The sequence below is a fragment of the Protopterus annectens genome, chromosome 4.part0, assembly GCF_019279795.1.
Source record: "Protopterus annectens isolate FY-2018-M chromosome 4.part0, PAN1.0, whole genome shotgun sequence".
Classification (NCBI taxonomy): domain Eukaryota; kingdom Metazoa; phylum Chordata; order Ceratodontiformes; family Protopteridae; genus Protopterus; species Protopterus annectens.
Window position 1 is genome coordinate 609,465,906 of NC_056733.1, and position 23,388 is coordinate 609,489,293.

A 23,388-nucleotide genomic window follows, 5' to 3' on the forward strand; every position below is an offset into this window, starting at 1 on the left:
AACAGCTGCAAGCTGACAGAAATTGTAACAAATTGTAACACTTATGCTTGAAGACAGGGATTTCACTAGGTTCCTACTGAATTAAGTCTTTCACTTTAGTTATAGTGTCAGAAAAAAAGATAACTCTTCTAAAGGGAAATCTGAAGAAACACCTTCCTCAGAATCAGAACCTTCAGACTGAAGAGAATTCATTGAAGAAATGCCTCCATTCTCTGCTCCTCTGACTGGGAAAAAGTGACAGAATCGAAGGAAATACTTTTCTTTTCCTATATGAAGTCAGTGAATAAAGGGTTTAAAACATTAAAACCAAAATATAATCTCTTACAAATTTTCTCTGTTCATAGATACAGAAAAAGGAGAAGAAACATTCTGAACTTTTTTCTTTCTTTTCCTGGGAGACATCATGGAAAAAAGACAGACTCGTGTCATGGTCATTAGCCCAGGAGTCAAGCACTTTAGCCTGGCTATGTAATACACTTTCACTGGCTCCTTCCCCAGAGACTGACAAGAGTGGTTATCCCTTGCTCGAAGACAACCCTACAGCTGCAAAGTAAGCATCTATCTCTTGGTCCTTAGTGGCCTCCTGATGAGCTACACTAGAGGGACTGACAGCCATCGATGAGCTATCCAAGGAACTACATCTTGCTACATCAGAGTCATCCATCAGCAACTGAGGCAGTGAGGGAGCCCAGCATGATACCTGAAGACTCAAGTAATTTTTTTCTTTTTGCAAATGGCAGAAGGAATAATGAGGAGACCAACAATTGCTCCATGGTTCAGCTAAGAAAGGATCCTGAAGGGTGGGGTGTAGTAGAGCACAGTGTGTAGAGCCTGGGTGAGTTAGTAAACCTCCTGACAGGAAGGTTAAAGATTGGTGGTAAAAGTTTAAGTAACAGTTCCAAAAACCACAATATCCTGCTCCTTACATAAGAATTATGAACACAAAGTAAAACAGCTTTTTACAGTTTTTCAAACGCGCAGTCCCCAAGTAGACAGCTCTTAATTAGACATGACAGTCCATAACAAAAACACATCCTAGCAAAAATAAATATTTTCACAAAAAATATTTTCTTCTCACAGAAATTAAATAGTGGAAGGTCTTCCTCATAAGGCCACTTACCTGCCAATCTTTGAAGGATTGCTAGCAGACTGTCCATTCCACAAATTCCACAGGGGGAGCACACTTTATCAACAAGAAAGTTCTAAAGATTTTAATGCCCTAACTGCTGCTTTTATGAATTTTTTCTTGAACCCCACAGCAGTTGGGGTACATGGAAGGTGCAGTGAAGCTTTGAAAGCTGACCAGTGATCACATCATTGGCAAGATATACAGATAGCTTATTCTACTAGAGCAGTGATCTAAATGTTGACCTTCTAAAGCTGGCACATGAATGCATCACCTTTATACCAAAAATGTGCAGGCATTTAAGGTAAGACAATATGAGCCCAGCTGAGGAGGAAGGGTGCTCATATCTCTGATAGTCTTACAAGATATCACACCTCAGTCTGTGATAAAGGTCCCTAGAGTCTATGACTGTAACAGTGATCCACACTAAGATTAACCCATTCAGTTAGTGTGACAGGACAGCCAAAAGTGCCCCCCAACTCAACTCTTGCCAAACAATTCACAAGTCATTTCTCAAGATTCAGCTTAATAGCCCTAGGATTTTCTCTATCTCATTGCACATTCTTCTCTTACACCATATATTTTTCCCTTAACAAGCTGTATTCCACCCCTGTTATTAAACTGTCACTCCTTATAACTGTGTACGATTTTGCATACAAACCTCTAACTTTTGATTGCCTATGGGTACTGAGACTCCCTCACCAGTTACTCTGTAAATGTATGGATTTTAGTAAACATGTACTAGCCAGATTTTGTGTCCTCTGATTTAAGAGTCTTAACATTAGTGTAGAAAACTCCAGTCCTCAGATCCATACTAAACAACCCAGGTCAAATGGGCAAGTATTGATCAAACTCACCTACAACTGCTAGTACATCTTGTCAAGGTATTGGAGAAAAAAATAAAAACATGACATCAGATAATGGGCAACAGAATTGTTTACACACCCTCTATTGAGTCAGCAAAGATTCAGACCTGGTCTTGCCACAAGGGTAGGAACATAATGCTTGACTGAAAAGAACCTTTAGAATAAATGAACAAGTACTGCTTTCACTGATCTTCTTTTTGCAAAGTTTAAAATGGTCTGTACTATGCCCACATCTCTTCCATATTCATAAATAACATCCACAAATGTCACTGGAACTGCTGATGACTAACAATTTATTTCTACAATGATCATCTCCTCAGCAGTAAAACTAATAGTGATCTTATGCAAGACTCAGGAGATTTGCCTTCGATTCTCATAGCATCACTTTAACGTAAACAGCTCTAAAACCCAATTAGTACTGTAAAGAATCACTTTAAAGTTCAAAATAGGTAACCTAGTCACTTGAATTAGTGAAGATAAGATGAATACAGTTTTTGCAATTAAATATCTCTAGGCATATTTCAGCTTGTACCTTAAGTTTAAAAACCACAGAATGGGTAACTCAAAAATACACCAAAAGCTAGATGCCTACCTGGACCAGAAAGCACAACAGAATCACTAGGAGAGGTGACTTCCTATTACTGAACTGTTCACTCCCTGACAAACTGAGAATCCATGGCCAAAATAAGAGCTCTACATATTTTCTGAATAGCACTGCTAATGTCCTACCATTTATCCTCCTCTGCATTTGACAGACATGACCTTTGCAGTCCTCTTTCACCAAATAATGATGAAAAGATGATACTGGTCTCTTTTGGGACAGCTTTTAAAACTAAGAAAGCTTAACCAGAGGTATGATGCTCAGGTGCTACACACCAAAGTATGTCATAAATCAGCACCTAAACTACTTGGTTCCCTATTATTTATGCGAACGTTCAGAATTTGGAATGTTGCATTATTGACAGCCTAATGTCAAAAAGGCCAAATCCCGAAGACACAGAACAGCAATTTTTTTCGTAGGGAAAAAAAAAATCACGTGGACGTTTTTGGGAATTTGCCATTTCCTCCACTGTGGTGCGATCTTGGAGTTGGTATATTTAAGTAGGGGGATGTGAGGGGGCACTTTTTTGTGTTTGGTCCGCAAAAAAAAAAAAACACTGATTTTTTTTTCCCCCTAGGAAAATAAAATCTGTGTTTGGAATTTGGCCTTTTCAACATTAAGTTGTCGATAAAGGCACGTTCAAAATTCTAAACGTTCGGTTATATAATAGGGAAGCAACTACTTTAGGATCTTTCTCAGCCTCGTCTTCCAGACTCAGACTCCCTACCAAAGATTACTCGCCTCTAAAACAGTTAGTTATGTACTCACCATAACGATCGATGTATGTGGTCCATCTTGCCTACATTCTTTACTCACGGGTTTGGAGCCGAGAATTAGCTCCAACTTGGCCCACTATTTCTCTAGCACAAAGTCTCTCATTGGCTGGGCTAACCCGGTATCCCAAGATGCACCTCGCCCTAGCCCCAGATCTTGTTTGCAACCATACCAATCATAACCCACACATGACCAACACTGGAAGGAATTCCAGCCAAAGAAAGAAAAAGCAACTGACCTTGTAGGGTTCACAGAGCCAAAATTCCTCCAAATCCTCTAGGAAGGGGGCAGGTGGGAGGGTACGTAAGAATGTAGGCGAGATGGACCACATACATCGATCGTTATGGTGAGTACATAACTAACTGATGCTATGTGGTCTTATCTCGCCTCCATTCTTTACTCACGGGACAGCGTCCCCAGCACCTCTATCCTGGGAGGCACATAGAAAGATACTCCTGAGAACCATGGAACCAAAGGAAGCCCGGCCCCTAGAAGCCACGTCCAGCTTGTAATGAGTGATAAAGGTGTGAGGAGAGGCCCAGGTGGCTGCAGCACAAATATCATCCAGGAAAAGCCTGGAATGGAAAGCTAGCGATGTAGACATTGCCCTGGTAGAGTGAGCTCTGACGGGAAAAGGTAAACTTCTGCCTGCTGCTGAGTAGATGAAGGAAATACAATCTTTAATCCATTTAGAAATTGTGCACTTAGAAACAGGACAACCTGCTCTGTTCTCTGAAAAACAGTAGACTTCCTAACCTGTTTAGTCCTGTGTAAATAGAACCTCAATTGCCTGTGCACATCCAACTGATAGAACCTGAACTCTGCTTTATTGGAAAAATTTGGAAAGAACACTGGTAACTCGATAGATTGATGGAGATTAACAGTGGATGACACCTTTGGAAGGAAGGATGGGTTAAGTCTCAGTGAAACTCTGTCCTTACGAAAGGTCAAATACGGAGGTTTAATGGACAGAGCTTGAAGTTCTGATACTCTTCTGGCCGATGTAATGGCTATTAGAAATGCCGTTTTCCAAGATAAAAATTTCAGTTCACAGGTGGCAGCTGATTCAAAGGTTGGTGAAGTGATGGCTTGCAGCACAAGGTTTAGGTCCCATGGCATGACAGGCTCTGACACAGGAGGGCGAAGTAGCCAAGCTCCTTTCAAGAAGGCCCCGCAGAGTTTATGGCCCATAAGAGAGGGCTCATAATATGTATGGAAATTGGAGATTGCAGCCAATTGCACTTTAGTGGTAGTGGGCGCAGAGCCCTGATGGAAAAGCATGGCTAAAAAATCTAAATCCGATGGAATAGGGGCTGTGAAGGGGTCCAAACCTTGGGCCTGAGCCCAAATGGAGAATCTCTTCCATTTGCTGGAATAAATTTTCCTGGTAGAAGACTTATGAGATGAAGACAAGATGTGTACCACCTCCGGTGATAAAGAATGCCATCTAACTAGTGATGGAAGTGGAGTAGCCAGGCTGTCAGCCTGAGGGGTCACAGGGATGGATAGAGCTGGCCTGACATGTGAGTCAGGAGGTCTGGCACTGGGTCCAGAGTCCAAGGACCGTCCACTGCGTACTTCTGAAGAAAAGGGAACCATACTTGTCGAGGCCAGTGTTGAGCAATAAGAATCATCCTGCTTCCCAAGGATATAGCTTTCTGAATCACTCTTGGTAACAGAGGAAACGGAGGGAAAGCATAGACCAGACCGGTAGGCCAATCGTGGGCTAGAGCATCCCTGGGTGACTCCCCCTGTGGGGGGATCAGTGTGAAGTACTCGCTGCATTTGGCATTGAGGGGACTGGCAAAGAGATCGCAGCAAGGCTGACCCCACCTGTTGAAAATTTGAACCGCCACTCGATTGTTCAGGGACCACTCGTAAGGCATCAGAATAGCTCTGCTCAGCCTGTCCACTATCACATTGGACTTTCCCGGAATGTGCGTTGCCACTAAGAACCGTTGAGAAGATACTGCCCAATGCCACACTCGTATGGCCTCTCTGCAGAGGGGATAAGACTTGGTTCCCCCTTGCTTGTTCAGGTACCACATTATGGACATGTTGTCCGAGTGAATCACAATCATTCCCAGAGGTAGACAGTCTTGGAGTGCTCGCAACGCTAGAAACACCACTCTCATCTCTAGGACATTGATGTGCAGATGTACCTCGTGATCTTGCCACGTGCCTTGGACCGTCCTGCCAAGATAATGCCCCCCCACCCCATCTGTGAGGCGTCCGTGGTCACCGTGGCCATTGGAGACAAAGGAATCAAGCTCCTCCCTTTGTCCAGACTGGCGGAACGTAGCCACCAGCGGAGGTCCTGCTTGCACCGTTCCGTGAGAAGTATCAAGTGGGAAAGAGGAAGTTTCTAAAATGACCATTGGGTGGAAAGGAGCCATTGCAGAATCCACATATGTAACCTGGCCAGAGGCACCAGCATGATGGTGGCGGCCATGGAGCCCAAAAGCTGGAGAACTAACCTGGCTTGAACTCTTTTGAGGGGCAACAGTGCGTGGATCTGAGACTGTAGCACTCTTATTCTCTCTTGTGGCAGAAAGGCTCCCATCTGAATACAGTCTAGCTCTGCGCCTATAAAAACAACATGCTGTGAGGGCAGCAAGGCAGACTTTTCCCAGTTTAAAGTAATTCCTAATTGTTGACACAGTACTATAGTAGTCTCCTTGGCTTGCACGAGCAGATGCCTGGTGGGGGCAGTGAGAAGCCAGTCGTCCAGATATGGAAACACCTGGAATCCCTGACATCTCAGGTGAGCTGTCACCACTGCCAAACACTTGGTGAACACCCTTGGGGCTGTGGTGAGACCAAAGGGCAGGGCACGAAACTGGAAGTGACTGGCTCCCAGCCGGAAGCGTAAGTGACTCCTGGATGCCTTGTCCATCTTGATGTGGTAGTAGGCATCCTTGAGATCAATGGAGCACATCCATATTCCTTTTTCCAGCAATGGAAAAATGGACTGAAGTGTGACCATTCGGAACTTGGACTTCAGAATGTAGTGATTCAGTCGACTGAGATCCAGAATGGGTCTCAGGTCCCCTGTTCTTTTCAGCACCAAAAAGAGTCTTGAGTAAGTTCCTGATCCGATATGGTCTGAGGGGACTGGTTGGATGACTCCTTTTTCTAGCAGCTTTGTAACTTCTAGTGCTGCTTGATCCCGTTGACTGGGTGGGACGTCTGGGATTCTTCTGACTGGAGGAGGTGTTGATACAAAAGGAATAGCGTAACCTCCGGTAACTATTCGAAGCACCCAATGATCCTGGGTGATGCTTTCCCAGGCTTCCGGATGCAATGAAACTCAGCCCTCGACTGGCTCCAGTACAGCACAGTCGGGCAACGCCTCAGGAACACTGGAAGGAAGATCCGCGAAAGGAATTGCGGTCTCCCGAGTTGCGGGGGCCTCCTCTGCCTCCAGGGTGGCGTCTTCCAGAATAATTTCCCCCTCCTCTGCCTCTGGAGGGGGACTCACCTTGAGCTGTAGGGGAAAGGCCTCTGACACTTCTTGAACCACATTTTCCCCCCTCTCTGAGCCTTGGGGTAAGGCCTAGAAGGGAGGGAGAAATGGGCCCCTACGGCAGATATCGTCTTTCCCTCCTGTTCGCATTTGGTGAGGGTGTCTTTCACTTTGGTCCAGAAAAGAGAGGACCCATCAATGGGGGCATCAATGAAGGAAGACTTAAAGGCCTTCACGAAATGACACAGGTGCATCCAGGCTTGCCTTCTGAGAGCTACACCTGAGCTAGCTGCCCTACTTGCCACTTCGGCTGCATAAGATATGAGCCTCATGGACAAGTTGACAATGGAACCAAGGGTAGACAACTGGGTGTTAACAGTTTGCGTTACCGCCTCAGGCATGTTACTCATCAGAGTATCTCCTAGCTCCTTAAGGAGATCTCTTTGGAGCCGAGTGAAATGACAAAGGTAATTCAGCGACCGCAAGGTAAAGGTCGCCGAAGACAGGATACGCTTCCCGTACCAGTCCATATTCCTGGACTCCTTGTTAGGAGGATGGACGGAAGAAGAAGCCTCGGCAACTTCCTGCTGAGTGGCTGCCGCCACCACCAAGGCATCTACCGAAACCCCTTTGGTCAGGAACTCTTTCCCCGGGGGAGCAGAAAGGAACTTATTTGGACATCTGGGCACCAGTTCCAAGGAATCAGGGTTCTTCCACACCCTTCGACAAATCAAATCCAGGAGTTCGTCGAAAGGTGGAGACACCCAGGAGGCAGAGGGTTGAGCTTGCAGAATACCGACTCCTCCTCAGAGGGGGTCTTGGAAGGCCAGTCGCCTCTCTACCTCAAAATCTCCAGGATGTTGGAGAAAGAGACATCATCAGAGGATGACTTGGGGGACCCCTCTGACTCCTCGAGGTCGGTATCAGAGGTGAGGGGAATCTTCCTGGGAGTCTATGTGCTTCCTCTTGCACAACTTCTTACTGGGGGGCTCCTCAGGCACCGATTCTGAGGGGCCCTCAGAAAGTAGGGGACTGCTCAAGGGGGTATCCCCAGACCTTCGGGCTCCACCATCGATGGATAGGGGGGCGTCAGAGGCTCAAGTGGGGGTGTATGAGGACGGAGTTACCGATCCAGGTGATGTGACTGATGATCTGGCCAGTGCGCTCCTCATGGCCTCAAAGGCAGGTCCCCCCAAATCCGAGGACCGACCCATCTCAGAGACCACGACCGGAGTCGAGATTCCCCGAGCCGATACACCGAGAGGGAGACTCGGAACCGACAGGAGTCCCAAGATATCCCCTTCGGGTCCGACTGAAGAAACCCGAGTACCGAAACCAGAGGACAGAGCTGACATGGTTGGAGCCGACGCCGGCTCCGATAGACTCACCTGGGGTATCGGAGCCGACACAAGGACATCACTCGGCACGGGGCACTCCGGCTCTGACGACACATGGGTGCTCGGAGGAGGAACCATCGGTACCAGGACAGGGGCTGGCTCCAGAGCCGACTGGGTCGGAGCTGAAAACAGTTTTTCTAACACCGGCGACTGTAGGAGCCTCTGTACCACCCTATCCACATCCAAATCAGACAGCCTAGAGGATTTGGAAGAAATAGAAGGGGATTGGGATCTCCTACCTGGAGACTCATGCCTGACACTGGGTTACCGGCTCTGAATAGGCCCCAATAATATCGGAGCCGAGGTCGACTCCAGTACAACAAATACCTCCTGCAGCCCCGAGGACAATGGAGCCGAGGAGGTAGTATCCATAACCAAAACTTTCTCCTGCGGCCCCGAGGACAATGGAGCCGAGGAGGAAGTATCCACTTCTCTGAAGGCTCCGAAGAGGCAGACGGAGCCGGAGATCTTTTCTTGGTCTTAGCAGGCTTAGATTTAACACTAGAAGACAAAGAAGAATCTAAGGCCTCCTCAAAGGCAGGCTTAATCAGCCCCTTCAAAATCAGTTTATTTTTTCTTTCCTGCAGTACCCTAGGGCTAAACACGTGGCAAAAACTGCAGGACTCTTGTACGTGAATAGCACCCAGACAATACACACAGATGGAATGCCCATCTGTAATGGACATTTTGTAGCCACATTTGGTACACTTCTTAAACCCGGAGGGTTTATGTTCTTTAGACATGATAACAACTGCACAACACCCAGCCGACAGAGACAACACAAGAGGAAGGTGGGAAAAACCAAAACACACTAACGGCCAAGGAAACTCTAAGTTAAACGTTTCTTGGAGGGAAAACAACTACCCACAACTCACAAAACCAGCACAAAAAATACAAGGGAACAACACTGGAGAGGACAAGGTCTTCTAACTTAAACGGGCCTAGCCCGCGAAACAGAGGGATACCACAAACAAACTCAGTCCTCACAAAAGCTCACAAGAACTAGTCAAAAAAAAAGAAGAGTAGCTATTAAAATAGCTTTTGCAATACAACTGACTACTAAAATACTTAGAAAAGTATTTGAAAAGGGTACTTGGCCACAGCCAAGCGAGACCACGTCCTAACTCTACGAGCGAAAAATGAGATCTGGGGCTAGGGCGAGGTGCATCTTGGGATACCGGGTTAGCCCAGCCAATTAGAGACTTCGTGCTAGAGAAATAGTTGGCCAAGTCGGAGCCGATTCTCGGCTCCGAACCCATGAGTAAAGAATGGAGGCAAGATAGGACCACATAACATCATCCTAATTCTCTATTTTCACAGAGCAAGCAGCCTACAGTTATATGAAATGCTAAATAAAAAAGAAGTTATGTACTTACCATAATGTTCCATCTGTGTTGTCCATTTTCATTCCTCCTTGACTGATGGGTTTGGATCCGAGCCCTCGGATCTGAGTCAGCCATTGCAAAAGCTCGTGGCAACCATGAACTCTCAAGCTTTTTCCTTACCCACAATGCACCACCCCATTACCTCAGATCTTGTTTGTAAATTATAGCAAAAGACTAATATTTCACTCATATAGAAAAGGTTTCTAAGCAGAAATATAGTAGAAATGGAAACACAAAGCTATATCTGAACTCATAAAAGGCAAGGGGAAAGGCCTCAAGACTGGCTCTATCCAATCACTCTTCAGACAATATTGGATGGGGGTTGGTGGGTGGGGGGTCGAGGAGGAATGAAAATGGACAACACAGAGAACATTATGGTAAGTACATAACTTCTTTATCTGATGATGTCAATTTTCAGTCCATCCTCGACTGATGGGGCAGAGTCCCCAGCTACTATAACCTCAGGGTGGCCTCAAGGAAGGATATTCCTGAGCGCCATTGAGCCAAATGATGCCGTGCTTCTAGAAACTAAGTCTAGTTTGCAATAAGATATGAAGGTGCGAGGTGAGGCTCAAGTTGCTGCTGCACAAATATCCATGGAGGGTTGTTGTTGTGTCTTTCGGCTTTTCCCGGTTAAGGGTCGCCACAGCGGAATTCCGGTCCGCTAATGATTGGTAGTTGATTTTTACGTGCCGAGTTACCAGCCCTGATGCACAACCTTCAACGAAGGTACGCCCATTCACGCATGTCTCCACGCAGAAGACGGTCTAGCTGAGAATCGAACCGGACAGCGCCTTACTGTGAGGCGACAATGCTACCGCAGCACCACCACCGCGGGTACAAATATCCATGGAGGGTCTTGAATGAAATGTTGAGTAAGCTGCTATGGATCTTGTAGAATGAGCATGCAATTGCTTAGTTAAAAGTAAATTCAATTTATTGTAAATGAAAGAAATGCAATTAGTGAGCCATTTGGTTTGGGAAACTCTAAGCAGTGGCTTGCCCAATTTCTTTCCCACAAAGGAAACATATAACTGATCTGAAGTCCTTAGTTCTGTGTAAGTAGAAACACAATTGTGTATGCACATCTAGTGAATGCAACAAATATTCACCTTTGTATAATTTTGGAAGAAAACTGGAAGGTTGATAGATTGGTTAATGTTGGATTCTGATACAACTTGGGCAAAAAAGATGCATTAGTTCACAATGTAGTTGTTCACAATGTAACAGTATCCTTATGAAAAATTAGTTATGGAGGTTTCATTGATAAAGCCTGAATTTCTGAAATGCGTCTGGCCGAAGTAATGGCCACAAAAAATAAAGTTTGCCAAGATAGAAATTTGAGATCACAAGTACTTGCAGGTTCGAAGTGTAGAAAAACCAAAGCTTGCAGCAAGTCCCATAGTGTAGTAGGATCTTTAACTGGAGGTCTCAACAGAAGTGATCCATGTAGAAAGGTCTTACAAAGTTTATGTAAAGCAAGGGAAGAACCATTAAGACCAACATGGAAATTACAAATTGTTGCTAATTGAACATTTAATGTAGAAGAACTGGTTCCTTGATAAAAAAAGCAATGGCAAAATGTCAAGAACAGTATGAATCGGTGCAGAAAAAGGGATCTAAATCATTTTCAAGTGCCCAATGCACAAATCTTTTCCATTTGTTAGCTTAAGTTTTTCTCATAGATGGTTTGAGGGAAGATGACAGAATTCTGCGAAGAGGAGTGGAGAGCATAGGTCGTCTGGCTATTACTTGAACTAGAGAAACCAAGCCATCAGCTTGGGCTTTGGAAGATCTGGATGAACCATTTCTGTCGGGTGAGACAGAAGTCCTGGAACTGGATCCAGAACCCAGGGTCGATGGATCAAATGAGGCCATAGGAATGGGAACCAAATTTGTCAAGGCCAAAAGGGAGCAATGAGAATGACCTTGCTCTTCAATCTAGCAGCTCTATGAAGGAATTTTGATATCAGAGGGATCGTAGGATAAGCATGCAGTAACCCTGGGGGCCAGTTGTGAAGTAGAGCATCCCTCAGTGACTCCCCATGTTGGGGGATAAGGGCAAAGTAGCTGCTGCATTTGTTGTTTGGGGGAGATGCAAAGAGATTGCAGCAAGGCTGGCCCCACTCATGGAAAATCAATTCTGCTACCTTCTGGTTGAGGGACCATTCAAGAGGTAATAGAATACACTTGCTCAGTTTGTCTGCTACTACAATGGTCTTCCCTGGAATATGCATTGTTTAAAAAAAATAAAATAAAAGAAATAAAAAATAAAAAAGCGGTTGGAATAGAGTGCCCATTGCCTCACTTGTAATGTTTCTCAACACAGGGAGTACAATCTGATTCCCCCTTGTTGATGTACCAAACCATTGACATATTGTCTGTTTGTATCACAATAGTTCTCAATGGGACAGCATCCCAAAAGGCTTGCAATGTTAAAAGCACTACTCTCAACTCCAGAACATGGATATGTAAATTTGCCTCTTCAGGGGACCACATGCCTTGGACTGTCTTTCCCAGGTAATACCCCCCAACCCCAGCTGGGAAGCATCCTTGCTCACTATGGCCTTGGGACAAACAGATGACCTTGTATTAGTTGTTCCGACTGAGTCCACTATATCCGGTCTTTTTTGCACAAGTTGGAATTCTTCAGTTTCTCCTATCAGCCCCAATTCGAATCAACCATTGAGACACCAACATCCATTGAAGAATCCTCATGTGGAATCTGACTAGCAGAACAAAGGTATCACTGCCACCATTGGTCCTAGTGCTTGTAGGACCAGATGAGCTGGGACTGTGGTACTGCACAGTCACTTGTTGACTTGCGATCTTAAGGTTTGATTCTGGAAAAGGGTAGAGAAGCAATTCTTGCCATTGTGTTGAGGAGCGCCCCTATGAACTCTATAGTTTGAAATGGTTGCAATTGTGACTTTTTGAAATTTATGGTTATGTCTAACTGAGCACAAATCTAGATTACTTTTTCTCTTGCCGTGATGAGTTGATGCATGGTCGGGGCAGAGATGAGCCAGTCGTCTAAGTAAGGAAATGCCCAGAATCCTTGCAGTCTCAAGTGAGCTGCTACCACTGCCATATACTTGGTGAACACCTTGGGGGACTGTGGTGAGACCAAAGGGCAGTGCTCTGAACGGGTAATGACTGGCCTCAAGCCGGAGGTGTAAGAATTTCCAGAATCGTCTGTTCATTTTTATGTGATTGCATGCATCCTGAATCTCTATCAAGCACATCCAGTCATCTTTCTCCAGAAATGGAAGAATTGATTTAACTGTGACCATCTGGAAGTTTGTCTTCAGAACAAAGTTGTTCAGACTGCTGTGATCCAGAACTGGTCTCCAGTCTCCTGTTTTCTTTGGCACTAAAAGGAATCTTGAGTAAGTTCCGGATCCCTTCTGGTCTGGGCGGACCTTTTGGATGGCTCTTTTGTCTAGCAGCTGTTGTATGTGAATTGCTGCTTATTCCCTCTGACTGGGTGGACCATTGGGGATTTTCCTGGAATTTAGAGGACAAAAGAGAAAATGCAAACATATAACCTCTGGATAAGATCCTCTGCACCCAAATGACTTTTGTTATTTCTAGCCAGGCTCTCTGGTGTATGGATAAATGTCTCTCAACGGCCTCCAGAGGGGGACAATCGAGCTTCATCTCAGGAGTGCTGGGAGGGTTTGCCAAAGAAAAATTCTCTATATCCCTGATGTTGCAGACCACCTCTGCTGCAAGGGTGGTGTCTACCATTTGAACTTCCACCTCTGCCTCTGGGGGAAGAACCTCTACATGAGTCCTGGAAGGAGTCTTGTGATTTTCTGAACCATATCTTCCTACCACCCTAATGATTCCTCAAAAAAAGGGTCTTTGGGGGTGGAAAAAATGTATGCCCATGGCAGAAAGGGACATTACATCCTTCTCACACCTGGGCAAAATATTTATTTTTTACTTTGGGGTGAAAAAGAGAAGTGTCGTCAAAGGAAGCATTGACAAATAAAGACTTAAAAGGTCCTGAAAGGTCACATAAGCACATCCAGGCGTGTCTCCTGATGGAAACGCCTGAGCCCGCTGCTTTAGATGTTCCTACTGCTATGTTAGAAATAAGCCTCATAGAAGAATCGGGTACAAATTGTAGGGTAGTCAACAGAGAAGTGTCAGTAACTGGCACCTCTTATGAAACAGATCTTGAGAGGGTGTCTGATAGCTCCTTAATGAGATCCCTCTGAAGTCTTGTGAAATATGCCAAATAGTTCAGTGACCTCAGGGCAAAGTCAATGAAGCATAGCCATGCTTCCCAAATCTGTCCATCATCCGCAACTCCTTGGGAGGATGTACAAAGGAACTGCCCTCCACAAGTTCATTGTTTTTTTTTTGTACCACAATTCTTCATGTTCTGGAGCTGTCATGATTTGTTGGGGGCTTCCTAAGAATTGGCTCAATATCATCTGGATTCTTCCACGCCTCGTGATAGACCAAGTTAATGAGCTTGTCGGTGGACAGAATCACTCAGGAGGTAGGCAGGCTGGTACCAAAAGCCTCCAGGAGTACAGATTCTTCAACAGAAGGGTTGCTGGACATCCAGGCACTTCTCTGTTTCAGGATCTCAAGAATGTCTCCAAATGAGACATCATCAGGAGGTGACCTTGGAGACCTTTCACCTTCATCACAATCTGTATCTTCTGTGACAGATTTTAGAGAATCTAAGTGCTTCCACTTGCAAATTTTCTTCTTGGGGACCCCGTTCAGTGCGACGCCCTGAGGAGGTAACAGAAAAAGTGGAGATACCCTGTTGGGAAGTTTGGGGTCTTGGTATGAGCTTTCCCTGTGGTGTAAAGAGGCGAGACTCTCTGTGTAATGATGGTAAGGTTACTGGTTGAAGATCTGAGGGGGTAGGAACCATCTGTATCAGAGAAGCAGACAAAGCTCTCTCCATAACCTCAAAGGCTGACTGCCTCAGAGAGGAATAGGAACTATAGGTTCATAGGTGTTTACTATGCTATTGACCACAAAGGCCTTTTTAAGCCTAGCCATGCATCCCAAATTTCTGACAAGTTCTGATACCCTTGATAAGTGCAAGCATGGACCTGGGAGATGAACCATTTACAGGTTACCTGTGTCCATTAGAGACATAGGTGCCAAACCAGGGATGAATTTCCGGTTTCCCATCCAATTGTCCAAGTTGCACTTGAATTGGATTAGGGAGGAACTCTGCTTCACATGGATGGGGAGCCTGTTACATAGACGGGGTAGTCTCTGGGATGCATACCTATCTCTCCAGCAGGACCTATTTATATCACAGGCAAGGTTTAAGTCTTTAGAATAGGTAATTCTGGTGCTGTTTGTTTTGTGGATATGCAGGAGATCCATCAGAGTGGGGTCTGACAATGTCCTGTATGCCTGGCTTAGATCTCCCCTCAATAGCCCGAAGAAGACAGAATACTGGAATAGTGCCTTGAGGCATTCTGCATAGGACATTTTACTTATGCCCTGTATTCTTTTAATGAGGAACCTCTGTGGAAGTTCCAGTTGTTTGATATGTCTGGTTAGGTGCATACCAAAGGGGGCAATGTACTCAATGATAGGTCTGATGAATGCCAAATACAGTGGAACAATTACTTCCTTGGACTTAGATGCTATACCTTTGTTTATAAGTTGCACAACATATAACGATTTCCTCCCCACTGTAGACATGTGATGGTCAAAGGCTAGATTACTATATATGTGTCTCTAAGTCCCTGACTACTGGGTCAACTCTAAGGGTGTGTTTTCAATATGATAGTTACCAGGGATGGATGACTTCCCAAAGGATACTATTATACATTTCTTGGCATTTAGTTTTAGTCCATGGCTCTGACATCAGCTGTTTGTCTGTGTTAGCCCCTCCTGTAGAACATTTGTGTCAGTGTGAGATTCAACGACAGCTCCTAATTTGCAATTATCTGCAAATTTAGTCAGCTAGAGACCACCAACATTGGCCTTGACTTCTGAGAAGTAAATGCCAAAAAGAAGCAGTCCAAGGACTGATCCCCAAGGGGCTCCACTTGCTACTGGCCTCTTTTTAGAGGTGAACTCCCCAATTCTAACTTCCTGGGTCCTGTCCGTGAGCCAGTTGGCTAGCCACTGGGTGACCGGGTGACATACAGGTTCATACCTAACCTCTTCAGTTTGTCAACAATGACAAAATAGAGTATTGTGTCAAATGCATTGGCCAGTTCAAGTTAGACAGTGTAAACGATTTTACCCTCATCCACTGCTTTGGTGACCTTCTCAAAGAAGTCCACCAGGTTGAGTAGGCATGATCTGCCCTTGACGAAACCAAAAAGGGTTGGGTCCAGTATCTGGAGGTTTGCTATATCTCTATTGATCATCTCCATGATAATTCTTTCCATGGCTTTACATATAAGACTAGTGAGACTTACAGATCTGTAGTTTCCAGAGTCTGTAGATGGTCCACCTTTGTTCAGAGGGATGACTGTTTGGAGGCTACAGTTAAACAGTAATTCCTGAGGCCCTAATTAGGTCATGTTTCATGCTATTTGGAAGGCATCCTGGGATATTGTCTAGGCCCACTGATGCAGTGTTCTTGGTCTTAAAGAGGGCATTAAGAACCTGTTCCCTAGTGATAGTAGGGGAGTTATATTTGATGATATTTCCTGAGGGAGGGTTGAGCGCGAGACAGGGGTAAAGTTGGAGCTAAATTTATCAGCCAGGAGGTTTGCTATATCTTCCGGCTCAGTATAGGTGGCTCTATTTACAATGAGCTCTTCACACAATTGTGTATTGTCTTTCAGGTTGCGGCCATAGCTAAAAAATGCTTTGTGGTTGTCCTTGGCCTGGGAGGCCAAACTACTTACCTCAAATTTGGCTTTGGTAGACTTCATTTGTCCTCAGAGTAGTTTGTTTAGTTTGAAAATGCTTTTATCCTGCTGAGTGCTGCACCACCTCATTTTTGCCATGATTTTCTTCCTCCTGTAATACAGCCTACTGATTTTGTGATTCCACCAGGGTGGCTTGTTTTTTGAGTTAGTTCTGTACTTCCTCGTGGGTACAGCTGTCTCTATGCAGCTATTAACATGCTTGTGCGGGGTTTCTGTGAACAGTTCTGCATAGCCAGCAGTGTTCCCAGGGTTTATGGATCTTGAAATTTTGTCAGGTTCTCAGCTGGGGGTCCAGGTTTTATTTTTACTTCAAAGGAGACCATTTTGCGGTCTGACCTTATCAGGGAAGGTAATACAGTAGGGGATGTGCAGCAGTCTCCCATATTAGTGAGGACCAGATCCAGTATGGTTGCACCCCTGGTTGGTATACTGACTATCTGATCCAGGGAGTCTGTGTTTACAAAATCCAGGAATCTCTGTACATGTATGTTTGGTGTCATATAGAATTCCCAGTTAATAGTGGGGTAATTAAAGTCACCCATGAATATAGTATTGGACTGGATGGTTAGTGTTTCTAGTATGTTTAAATACATGGTATGATTTTCCTGGGTCATAGAGTGGGACCTATAGCTTGCAAGGAAGTGGTATTGAATTTTACCTATGGTGATTTGAACATGGAGCAGCTCAAATGCATTGTCTTGTTTGACCAGCCTTGAAGTATATTAACCTAGCATAAACACAATTAATAATCATATATAATTATTATTATTAGAATGATTAAAATAAATGACAGTGTAACAGATAAACTCTTTGGCTATTAATTTGAGATTACCAAATATTTTGCTAATACTAATACATATCTTACTCATTTTGAAAATAAACTGGTACAGCTTGAGACTTTTGTAAAAATGAATGCTCACAAGTTAGTAACAACTTGCTTAAAAATGCCATCAAAAATTAATAGGCATGGATCTGCAGGTCCAGACAAAATACCAGCTATACTACAGAAAGGATGAATAATACAATCTCATCCATATTACAACTGAATTTCCATAAGTTTTTACAATTTGTAGTAGCACTAAAATGTGGAAGTTATCTGATATTACTCCTCTTCATAAAAAGGAAAGTAAACTCTACTTAAAAACTACAGAACTATTGTCTAACTTCCATTACTGGCAAATGTCAGAAATGTATCAAGCAGCTTTTGAAAAAAAAACAGTACTGATGTACAAATTCTGGAGCTTTAACAGCATGGTGTTGCAAAGGGCAGGGCGACTTTAACCAATAGGATTAACTTTTATGAGTTATTTATCTAGACCAGACTAAGGCATTTGACTTGCTGCCATACAATATTACATACAGCCTAGTTAAATTCATTATGGTGGATTATGTGCTGGTTATCGGAAAGAACCCAAAGTGTTATTATTAATTCGATTCAATCACAATACTTGCTGATAAATCAAGGAGTACCACAGGGATCTAGTTTGGGTCCAACACTCTAATATAGGGTCATTTTCAATAAAGCATACACTAAGTATACACAATATGAATTCAAAAACATTCTTAATACATTTTTTGTGCTTTCTAGTCACTCAGAAAGATTACACTAAGTGTACATTTATTCTATACTTCAAAAAAGCTTGCAACTGGTCTCCTCTGAAATATTTGCCTCTAGATGAAGCTGTCTCATACTTTAACAATAAATTCCTTCAAATCCTTGAGCACCATGCCCCTACAAGAGTAACAAGAACTAAAACAAAGCCTGCTCCTTGGCTATCCAAAGAAACCAAACAAAAAATGTTATGTAGAAATAGAACATGGGACAAATGGAGAGCTACCAAAAACCCAGCTGACCATGTGACCTTTAAACAACTTAGAAATGAAACAAAGAAACTGATAGTCACTGATAAAAGAAATTACTACTCAAAAGTCCAATATGCACAACATCAAAACCCCCAAAAATTCTGAAGAGGTATCAACAAATTACTGCACAGGTAACTCCAAAACACCTACACCCTCAAACCTCACTCAGACTTCCCCAATTCAAATTGCTGATGTATTTAACCCATTTTTCAAAGATACTGTTACTTCCCTAGCTTCATCCCTATCCCCACCATCCACGCAAGCACCCAACTCCCTAAACAATAATCCCCCCTCATTTAAACTACAACCAGACTCAACAGATCTCATTCATAAATTACTTACCAAGCTAAAACCTTATACCCCTTCAGCTGACCTCATTCCAGCCGAATACCTACAGATTGCAGCCAAACCACTGGCCTTCCCTGTCTCTATTTTAATCAATCGTACCATAACAGAAGGCTGTATCCCAATCCTTTGGAAAGTCTCTCATATCATCCCATTACATAAGGGTGGCAACTTAAATTACCTCTCTAACTTCCGTCCCATAGCCTTACTTTCCCCCTTTAGCAAAAATCATGGAAAGATGTATACACAGGCAATTACTTAATCACCTCCTCCAAAACAATCTCCTAGCGGACAGTCAACATGGTTTTAGACCTCATCACAGTACTACTACTGCGCTCTTGTCTTTCACTGACCATATTAATAGAAATCGGAATAGCAACTTACTGTCCTCTGCTCTATTCTTAGACCTCTCTAAAGTCTTTGATATGGTCAACCACACTCTCTTACTTAGCATCTTGAAATCTCTTGCTTTGGACTCTCAGGCTATCCAGTGTTTCTATTCCTACTTAAATAGACAACAAGCAGTGCTATGGGAAAATCACTTATCTCTTCTTCCTATCAAAATAGGTGTACCACAAGGCTCAATACTTGGACCTCTCCTCTTTTCTATTTTCATAAACAACCTAAATAAGTCCCTTCCTCAATCAATCTGTATTCAATATGCCGATGATTCAGCACTCATATGCTCAGCTTCTTCCATAAATGACCTTCAAAATATCACTCAAAAAGCTTTCACAGCAGCCGAAAATTGGTTCCAACAATATTGCCTCTTACTGAATCCAAAAAGACTAAACTATTACTATTCGGCTCCATCACATAAGTCATCCTCTCTCCTTGAATATATCCTCTAACAATGGCACCATAATATCCCTGATCCTACGACCAGACTTCTTGGTGTCACAATAGACCACAACCTCAACTTTGATTCCCATATTAACTTAACTATCAAATCAATCAATAGAAAACTTGGATCTCTCTACAGACTTAAACCCTTCCTCACTCCCTCAGCCAGAAGTACTTTAGCACAAACCCACCTACTCTCTACCCTATTTTATGCCTCTCCAATCTATACAAACCTAACTAAAAGTAACCTCAACAAACTAGCAACAGCTTACCATAGCATAGCCAGATTTGAAACAGGAGCCCCATTTCGTACTCACCATTGCTCTAATCTCAAACAGCTAGGCTGGCTAGAATTACAAAATCATATACGACTTCTGCAACTGACCATTACCCACAAAATCTTTCATCAGCCCACTAATACCACTATACTCTGTTCCCTTATTACCCCATATAAAAACATCTCTTCCCTACGCTCTGCTACCAAACTACTAGCTGCCTCCAACAAATCCAACAACAAAGCTGGGGATAGTCTGTTCTCCAACTGTACTGCACCCATCTGGAACAAACTTCCAAGTGAACTTATGTCTATTACCTCTTTACCTACTTTCAAGAAGCATATAAAATCATGGCTTTACTCCCAGTGGCTCTGCCCTTGTTCTAACCCTGACTAATCCTTTTTGTTCCATGCCTTTTCCTTTCTCCTGCTATCTATAACAAGATATTCTCTTACTGTTTCTTTACTTCTCTTTTAATCTTGGATTCTCAATACCACTATGATGGATGGATGTTTAAAAGAAGAATCTAATGTACTTTTTCCTGTTGATGCTACTAGTAGTTTTAGACTTTTATGAAAATGTTATGTACTACAGTCTGTCTGTTAAATACACCCTCTGTACAACTATGTTTGTAAAATTATGTCTTACTGTGGAGCCTTTCTCCCCGGGCCTCTACTGAAAATGGACATTAATCTAGCTAGATTAGTCCGGTCAACAAATGTAAAATAAAATAAAATAAAAAATGGTAACCTTTATGAATACCTGTCTAAAGCTGCAGGAATATCAGTAGGAAAACTAAAATTAGTAGGAAGAAGGTGTGAGTTATGCCTGTGTTGTCTGTTCACTCAGAATGGTGTACACTTAGTTTAGGCATTACTGAATCCCAGAAAGAGTTTTTGCTACAGTCCCAAAGGGAAAAGACTTTTGGATTGAAAAATATGCAAATGACTGCAAAATATTTTTTTTTTGTGATACTAAATGATGTAGATTGCGAAAATCTGAATAGTTATATTAGGGACATTGGTAAATGGGCACAATACATAGGTATTACATTTAGTCTAAAAAAATGCAACATAATGTATTTCAGAAATTGCTATAGACAGAGAAGCTTATGCCTAATATGACAACCACTACAAATAGTTAATGTTAATAAAGATTAGGGAATTATAGCCATAGGAATTACTTTTCCTCTACAAAAATTCAATACAATGTATTTTAGAAATTATGTACAGAGAAGTGTATGCCTAAGAGGACAACAACAACAGCTAGTTAATAAAGATTAGTGAGTTACAATAAACAGAACATTTTCTTTTAGTACTTTTGCCTAAATGATGAAAAAAAGAAGTTATATTCTTAGCATAACATTCCATCTGTGTTGGTGATCTTCATTCATTCATGATGTATGGGTTTCAGTTCCATTCTTGGAAAAGACTTGGCCGATATACAAGCTAACACCAGCCAAAAACTCTTGTGCTAAGAATACCCATAGTGCCCCTCTCCTTATCTCCTCAGATCATGTTTGCCAGTAAGAAGAAAAAAAGTGGAGGCTTTGTCTGAGCAATTGCCCTATTAAGAAACCAGGACCAAGTACGAACCACCAGAAGTCTTTTGGAGCGGGTAGGAAGGTGGGATGTCATGAATGAATGAAAATCAACAACTCAGATGGAACATTATGGTAAGAACATAACTTCTTTATCTAATGTTGTTAATCTTCATTCATTCATGATGTATGGGACAGAGTCCCTAGCTACTTTATGTCCTGGGAGGCCCTATGGAAGGATATTCCTGAGCACCATTGAACAGAAGGATGCTCTCCCCCTGGAGATCAAGTCCAATTTGTAATGAGTGATAAATGTATTAGGGGTAGCCCAGGTGGCTGCTGCACAAATATCATCCATAGAAGCTCTGGAGTGGAAAGCTACTGAAGTGAACCACTGCTCTAGTTGAATGAGGGATTGGGAGGGTGGCCTAATGGTTAAGGTGTTTGCCTTACAAACACAAGGTGCAGGGTTTGAGTCTCACAAGGGATAATTGGCTAGGCTTAAAATGGCTCGTAAGGGCAGTTAGTCTAGGACTAATCTATGAACCTATGAGCTTTGATTTTAGTGGTTAAATGCATTTTGTTCTGTTGAAAAACAAAAAAAGGAAATGCAGTCTCTCAGCCATTTTGCCAATTTGACTTTGGAAACAGATTTTCCCAACTTGGGTCCTGAAAAGGCCAGGAATAATTGTTTTCAGAAGGATTTAGTTTGGTCTAAATAGAAATGTAATTGCCTATGTACCATACCTCTCAACCTGAAAACATCAAAAATCTGGACAAGGCCCATGAAAAATAGGTACAAATCTGTACGCTGATTAGCATCTAATTTGCGTACATAATTACGTAACCCCACTCACTCTGATGGAATTGTGGGATACCAACTTTCAAACAAACTGAAAAACAGAACCAAAATATGGCACCAAAGTCCCCCTGCAGCCATACAATGTTCCATTAGCTGGCTATTTCGCCCCATTTACCATAAACACTAGTGTTCATACTGCTTTACTTATACAATGATTATTTGGATTTTACTTTTACATTTTACAGCACAACAATGCACAAACACTAAGACATCTGGTAAACAAAGCAATACTGTCTCACAATGAAAATAGACTTGGCATTAAAACTACTCTGCCCTTGAAACTCACATTCATTGAAACCCACACCACATCCAAAGAAAATGCATCTGGTCAGTGGTGGATAAAGATTACCTTTGGGCTGTTTTCAAATAATTGGCCCCTTGCACACAAAACAAGAAGCATACATGTGTTCCTTTCTTTGATACACCTTCCTGACTTCATTAAAATAAATATATTCCTTGTATAAAACAGCACACTTGTTAGACAGAGCACATTTTAAATTTATTGTTTTAACATTTTTCCAGTAGGCTGTACTGTAGGCAATGAAACAAAATGCATGAACCAACAATGACAAAATTGCCCAATTCAGAATATTTCCATCATAAAAGTCTACTTCCACAGCCACACTATAAATAGAATGACAGTAGTGTAAGCCATAGGCAAAGGCAGTGTTAGCAGTGATAATAATGAAGAGATATATTCAAACATGTATATATACCTCCCCCCCCCCCCAACATCTTTATACAATTTTCACATATGGCAAAGGCAATCTTACATTTATATAAATGAAAAACACATAAAATTATATCACTTTTAGTTGGACACAATTTACATCGCAGATACTATTGAAACAACTGTAGTTGTAAACATTATAAATCATTTATAAACCTTCCAGACATTGTCAGTTAAGCATTTTATAGCTCATTCAAATCCTGCCTCTTAAACCTCGTTCCTGCTCTGCATATACTGTTCCCACAATTTCCAGTTTTTTCTATGTAGTTTGCTCCTTCCCTTTTCTAAAGATCCAAATTCCAGTTGTTTTTATCTCTGTTACTATATTCACTACTTCAACATGTGTATATATATATATATATATATATATATATATATATATATATATATATATATATATATACCTTGTCTAAAAAGTCAGCTTGTTTTATGGAGTA

The 23,388-nt window shown here is 42.6% G+C and overlaps 1 protein-coding gene across 1 annotated transcript in view; it reads right to left on the reverse strand.

The window, feature by feature from the left end:
• The window catches only part of DNAH10 (dynein axonemal heavy chain 10), a 5,879,077-nt gene that overhangs the window by 5,744,876 nt on the left and 110,813 nt on the right, over positions 1-23,388 (reverse strand). The gene's annotated exons all lie outside the window — the stretch shown is intronic.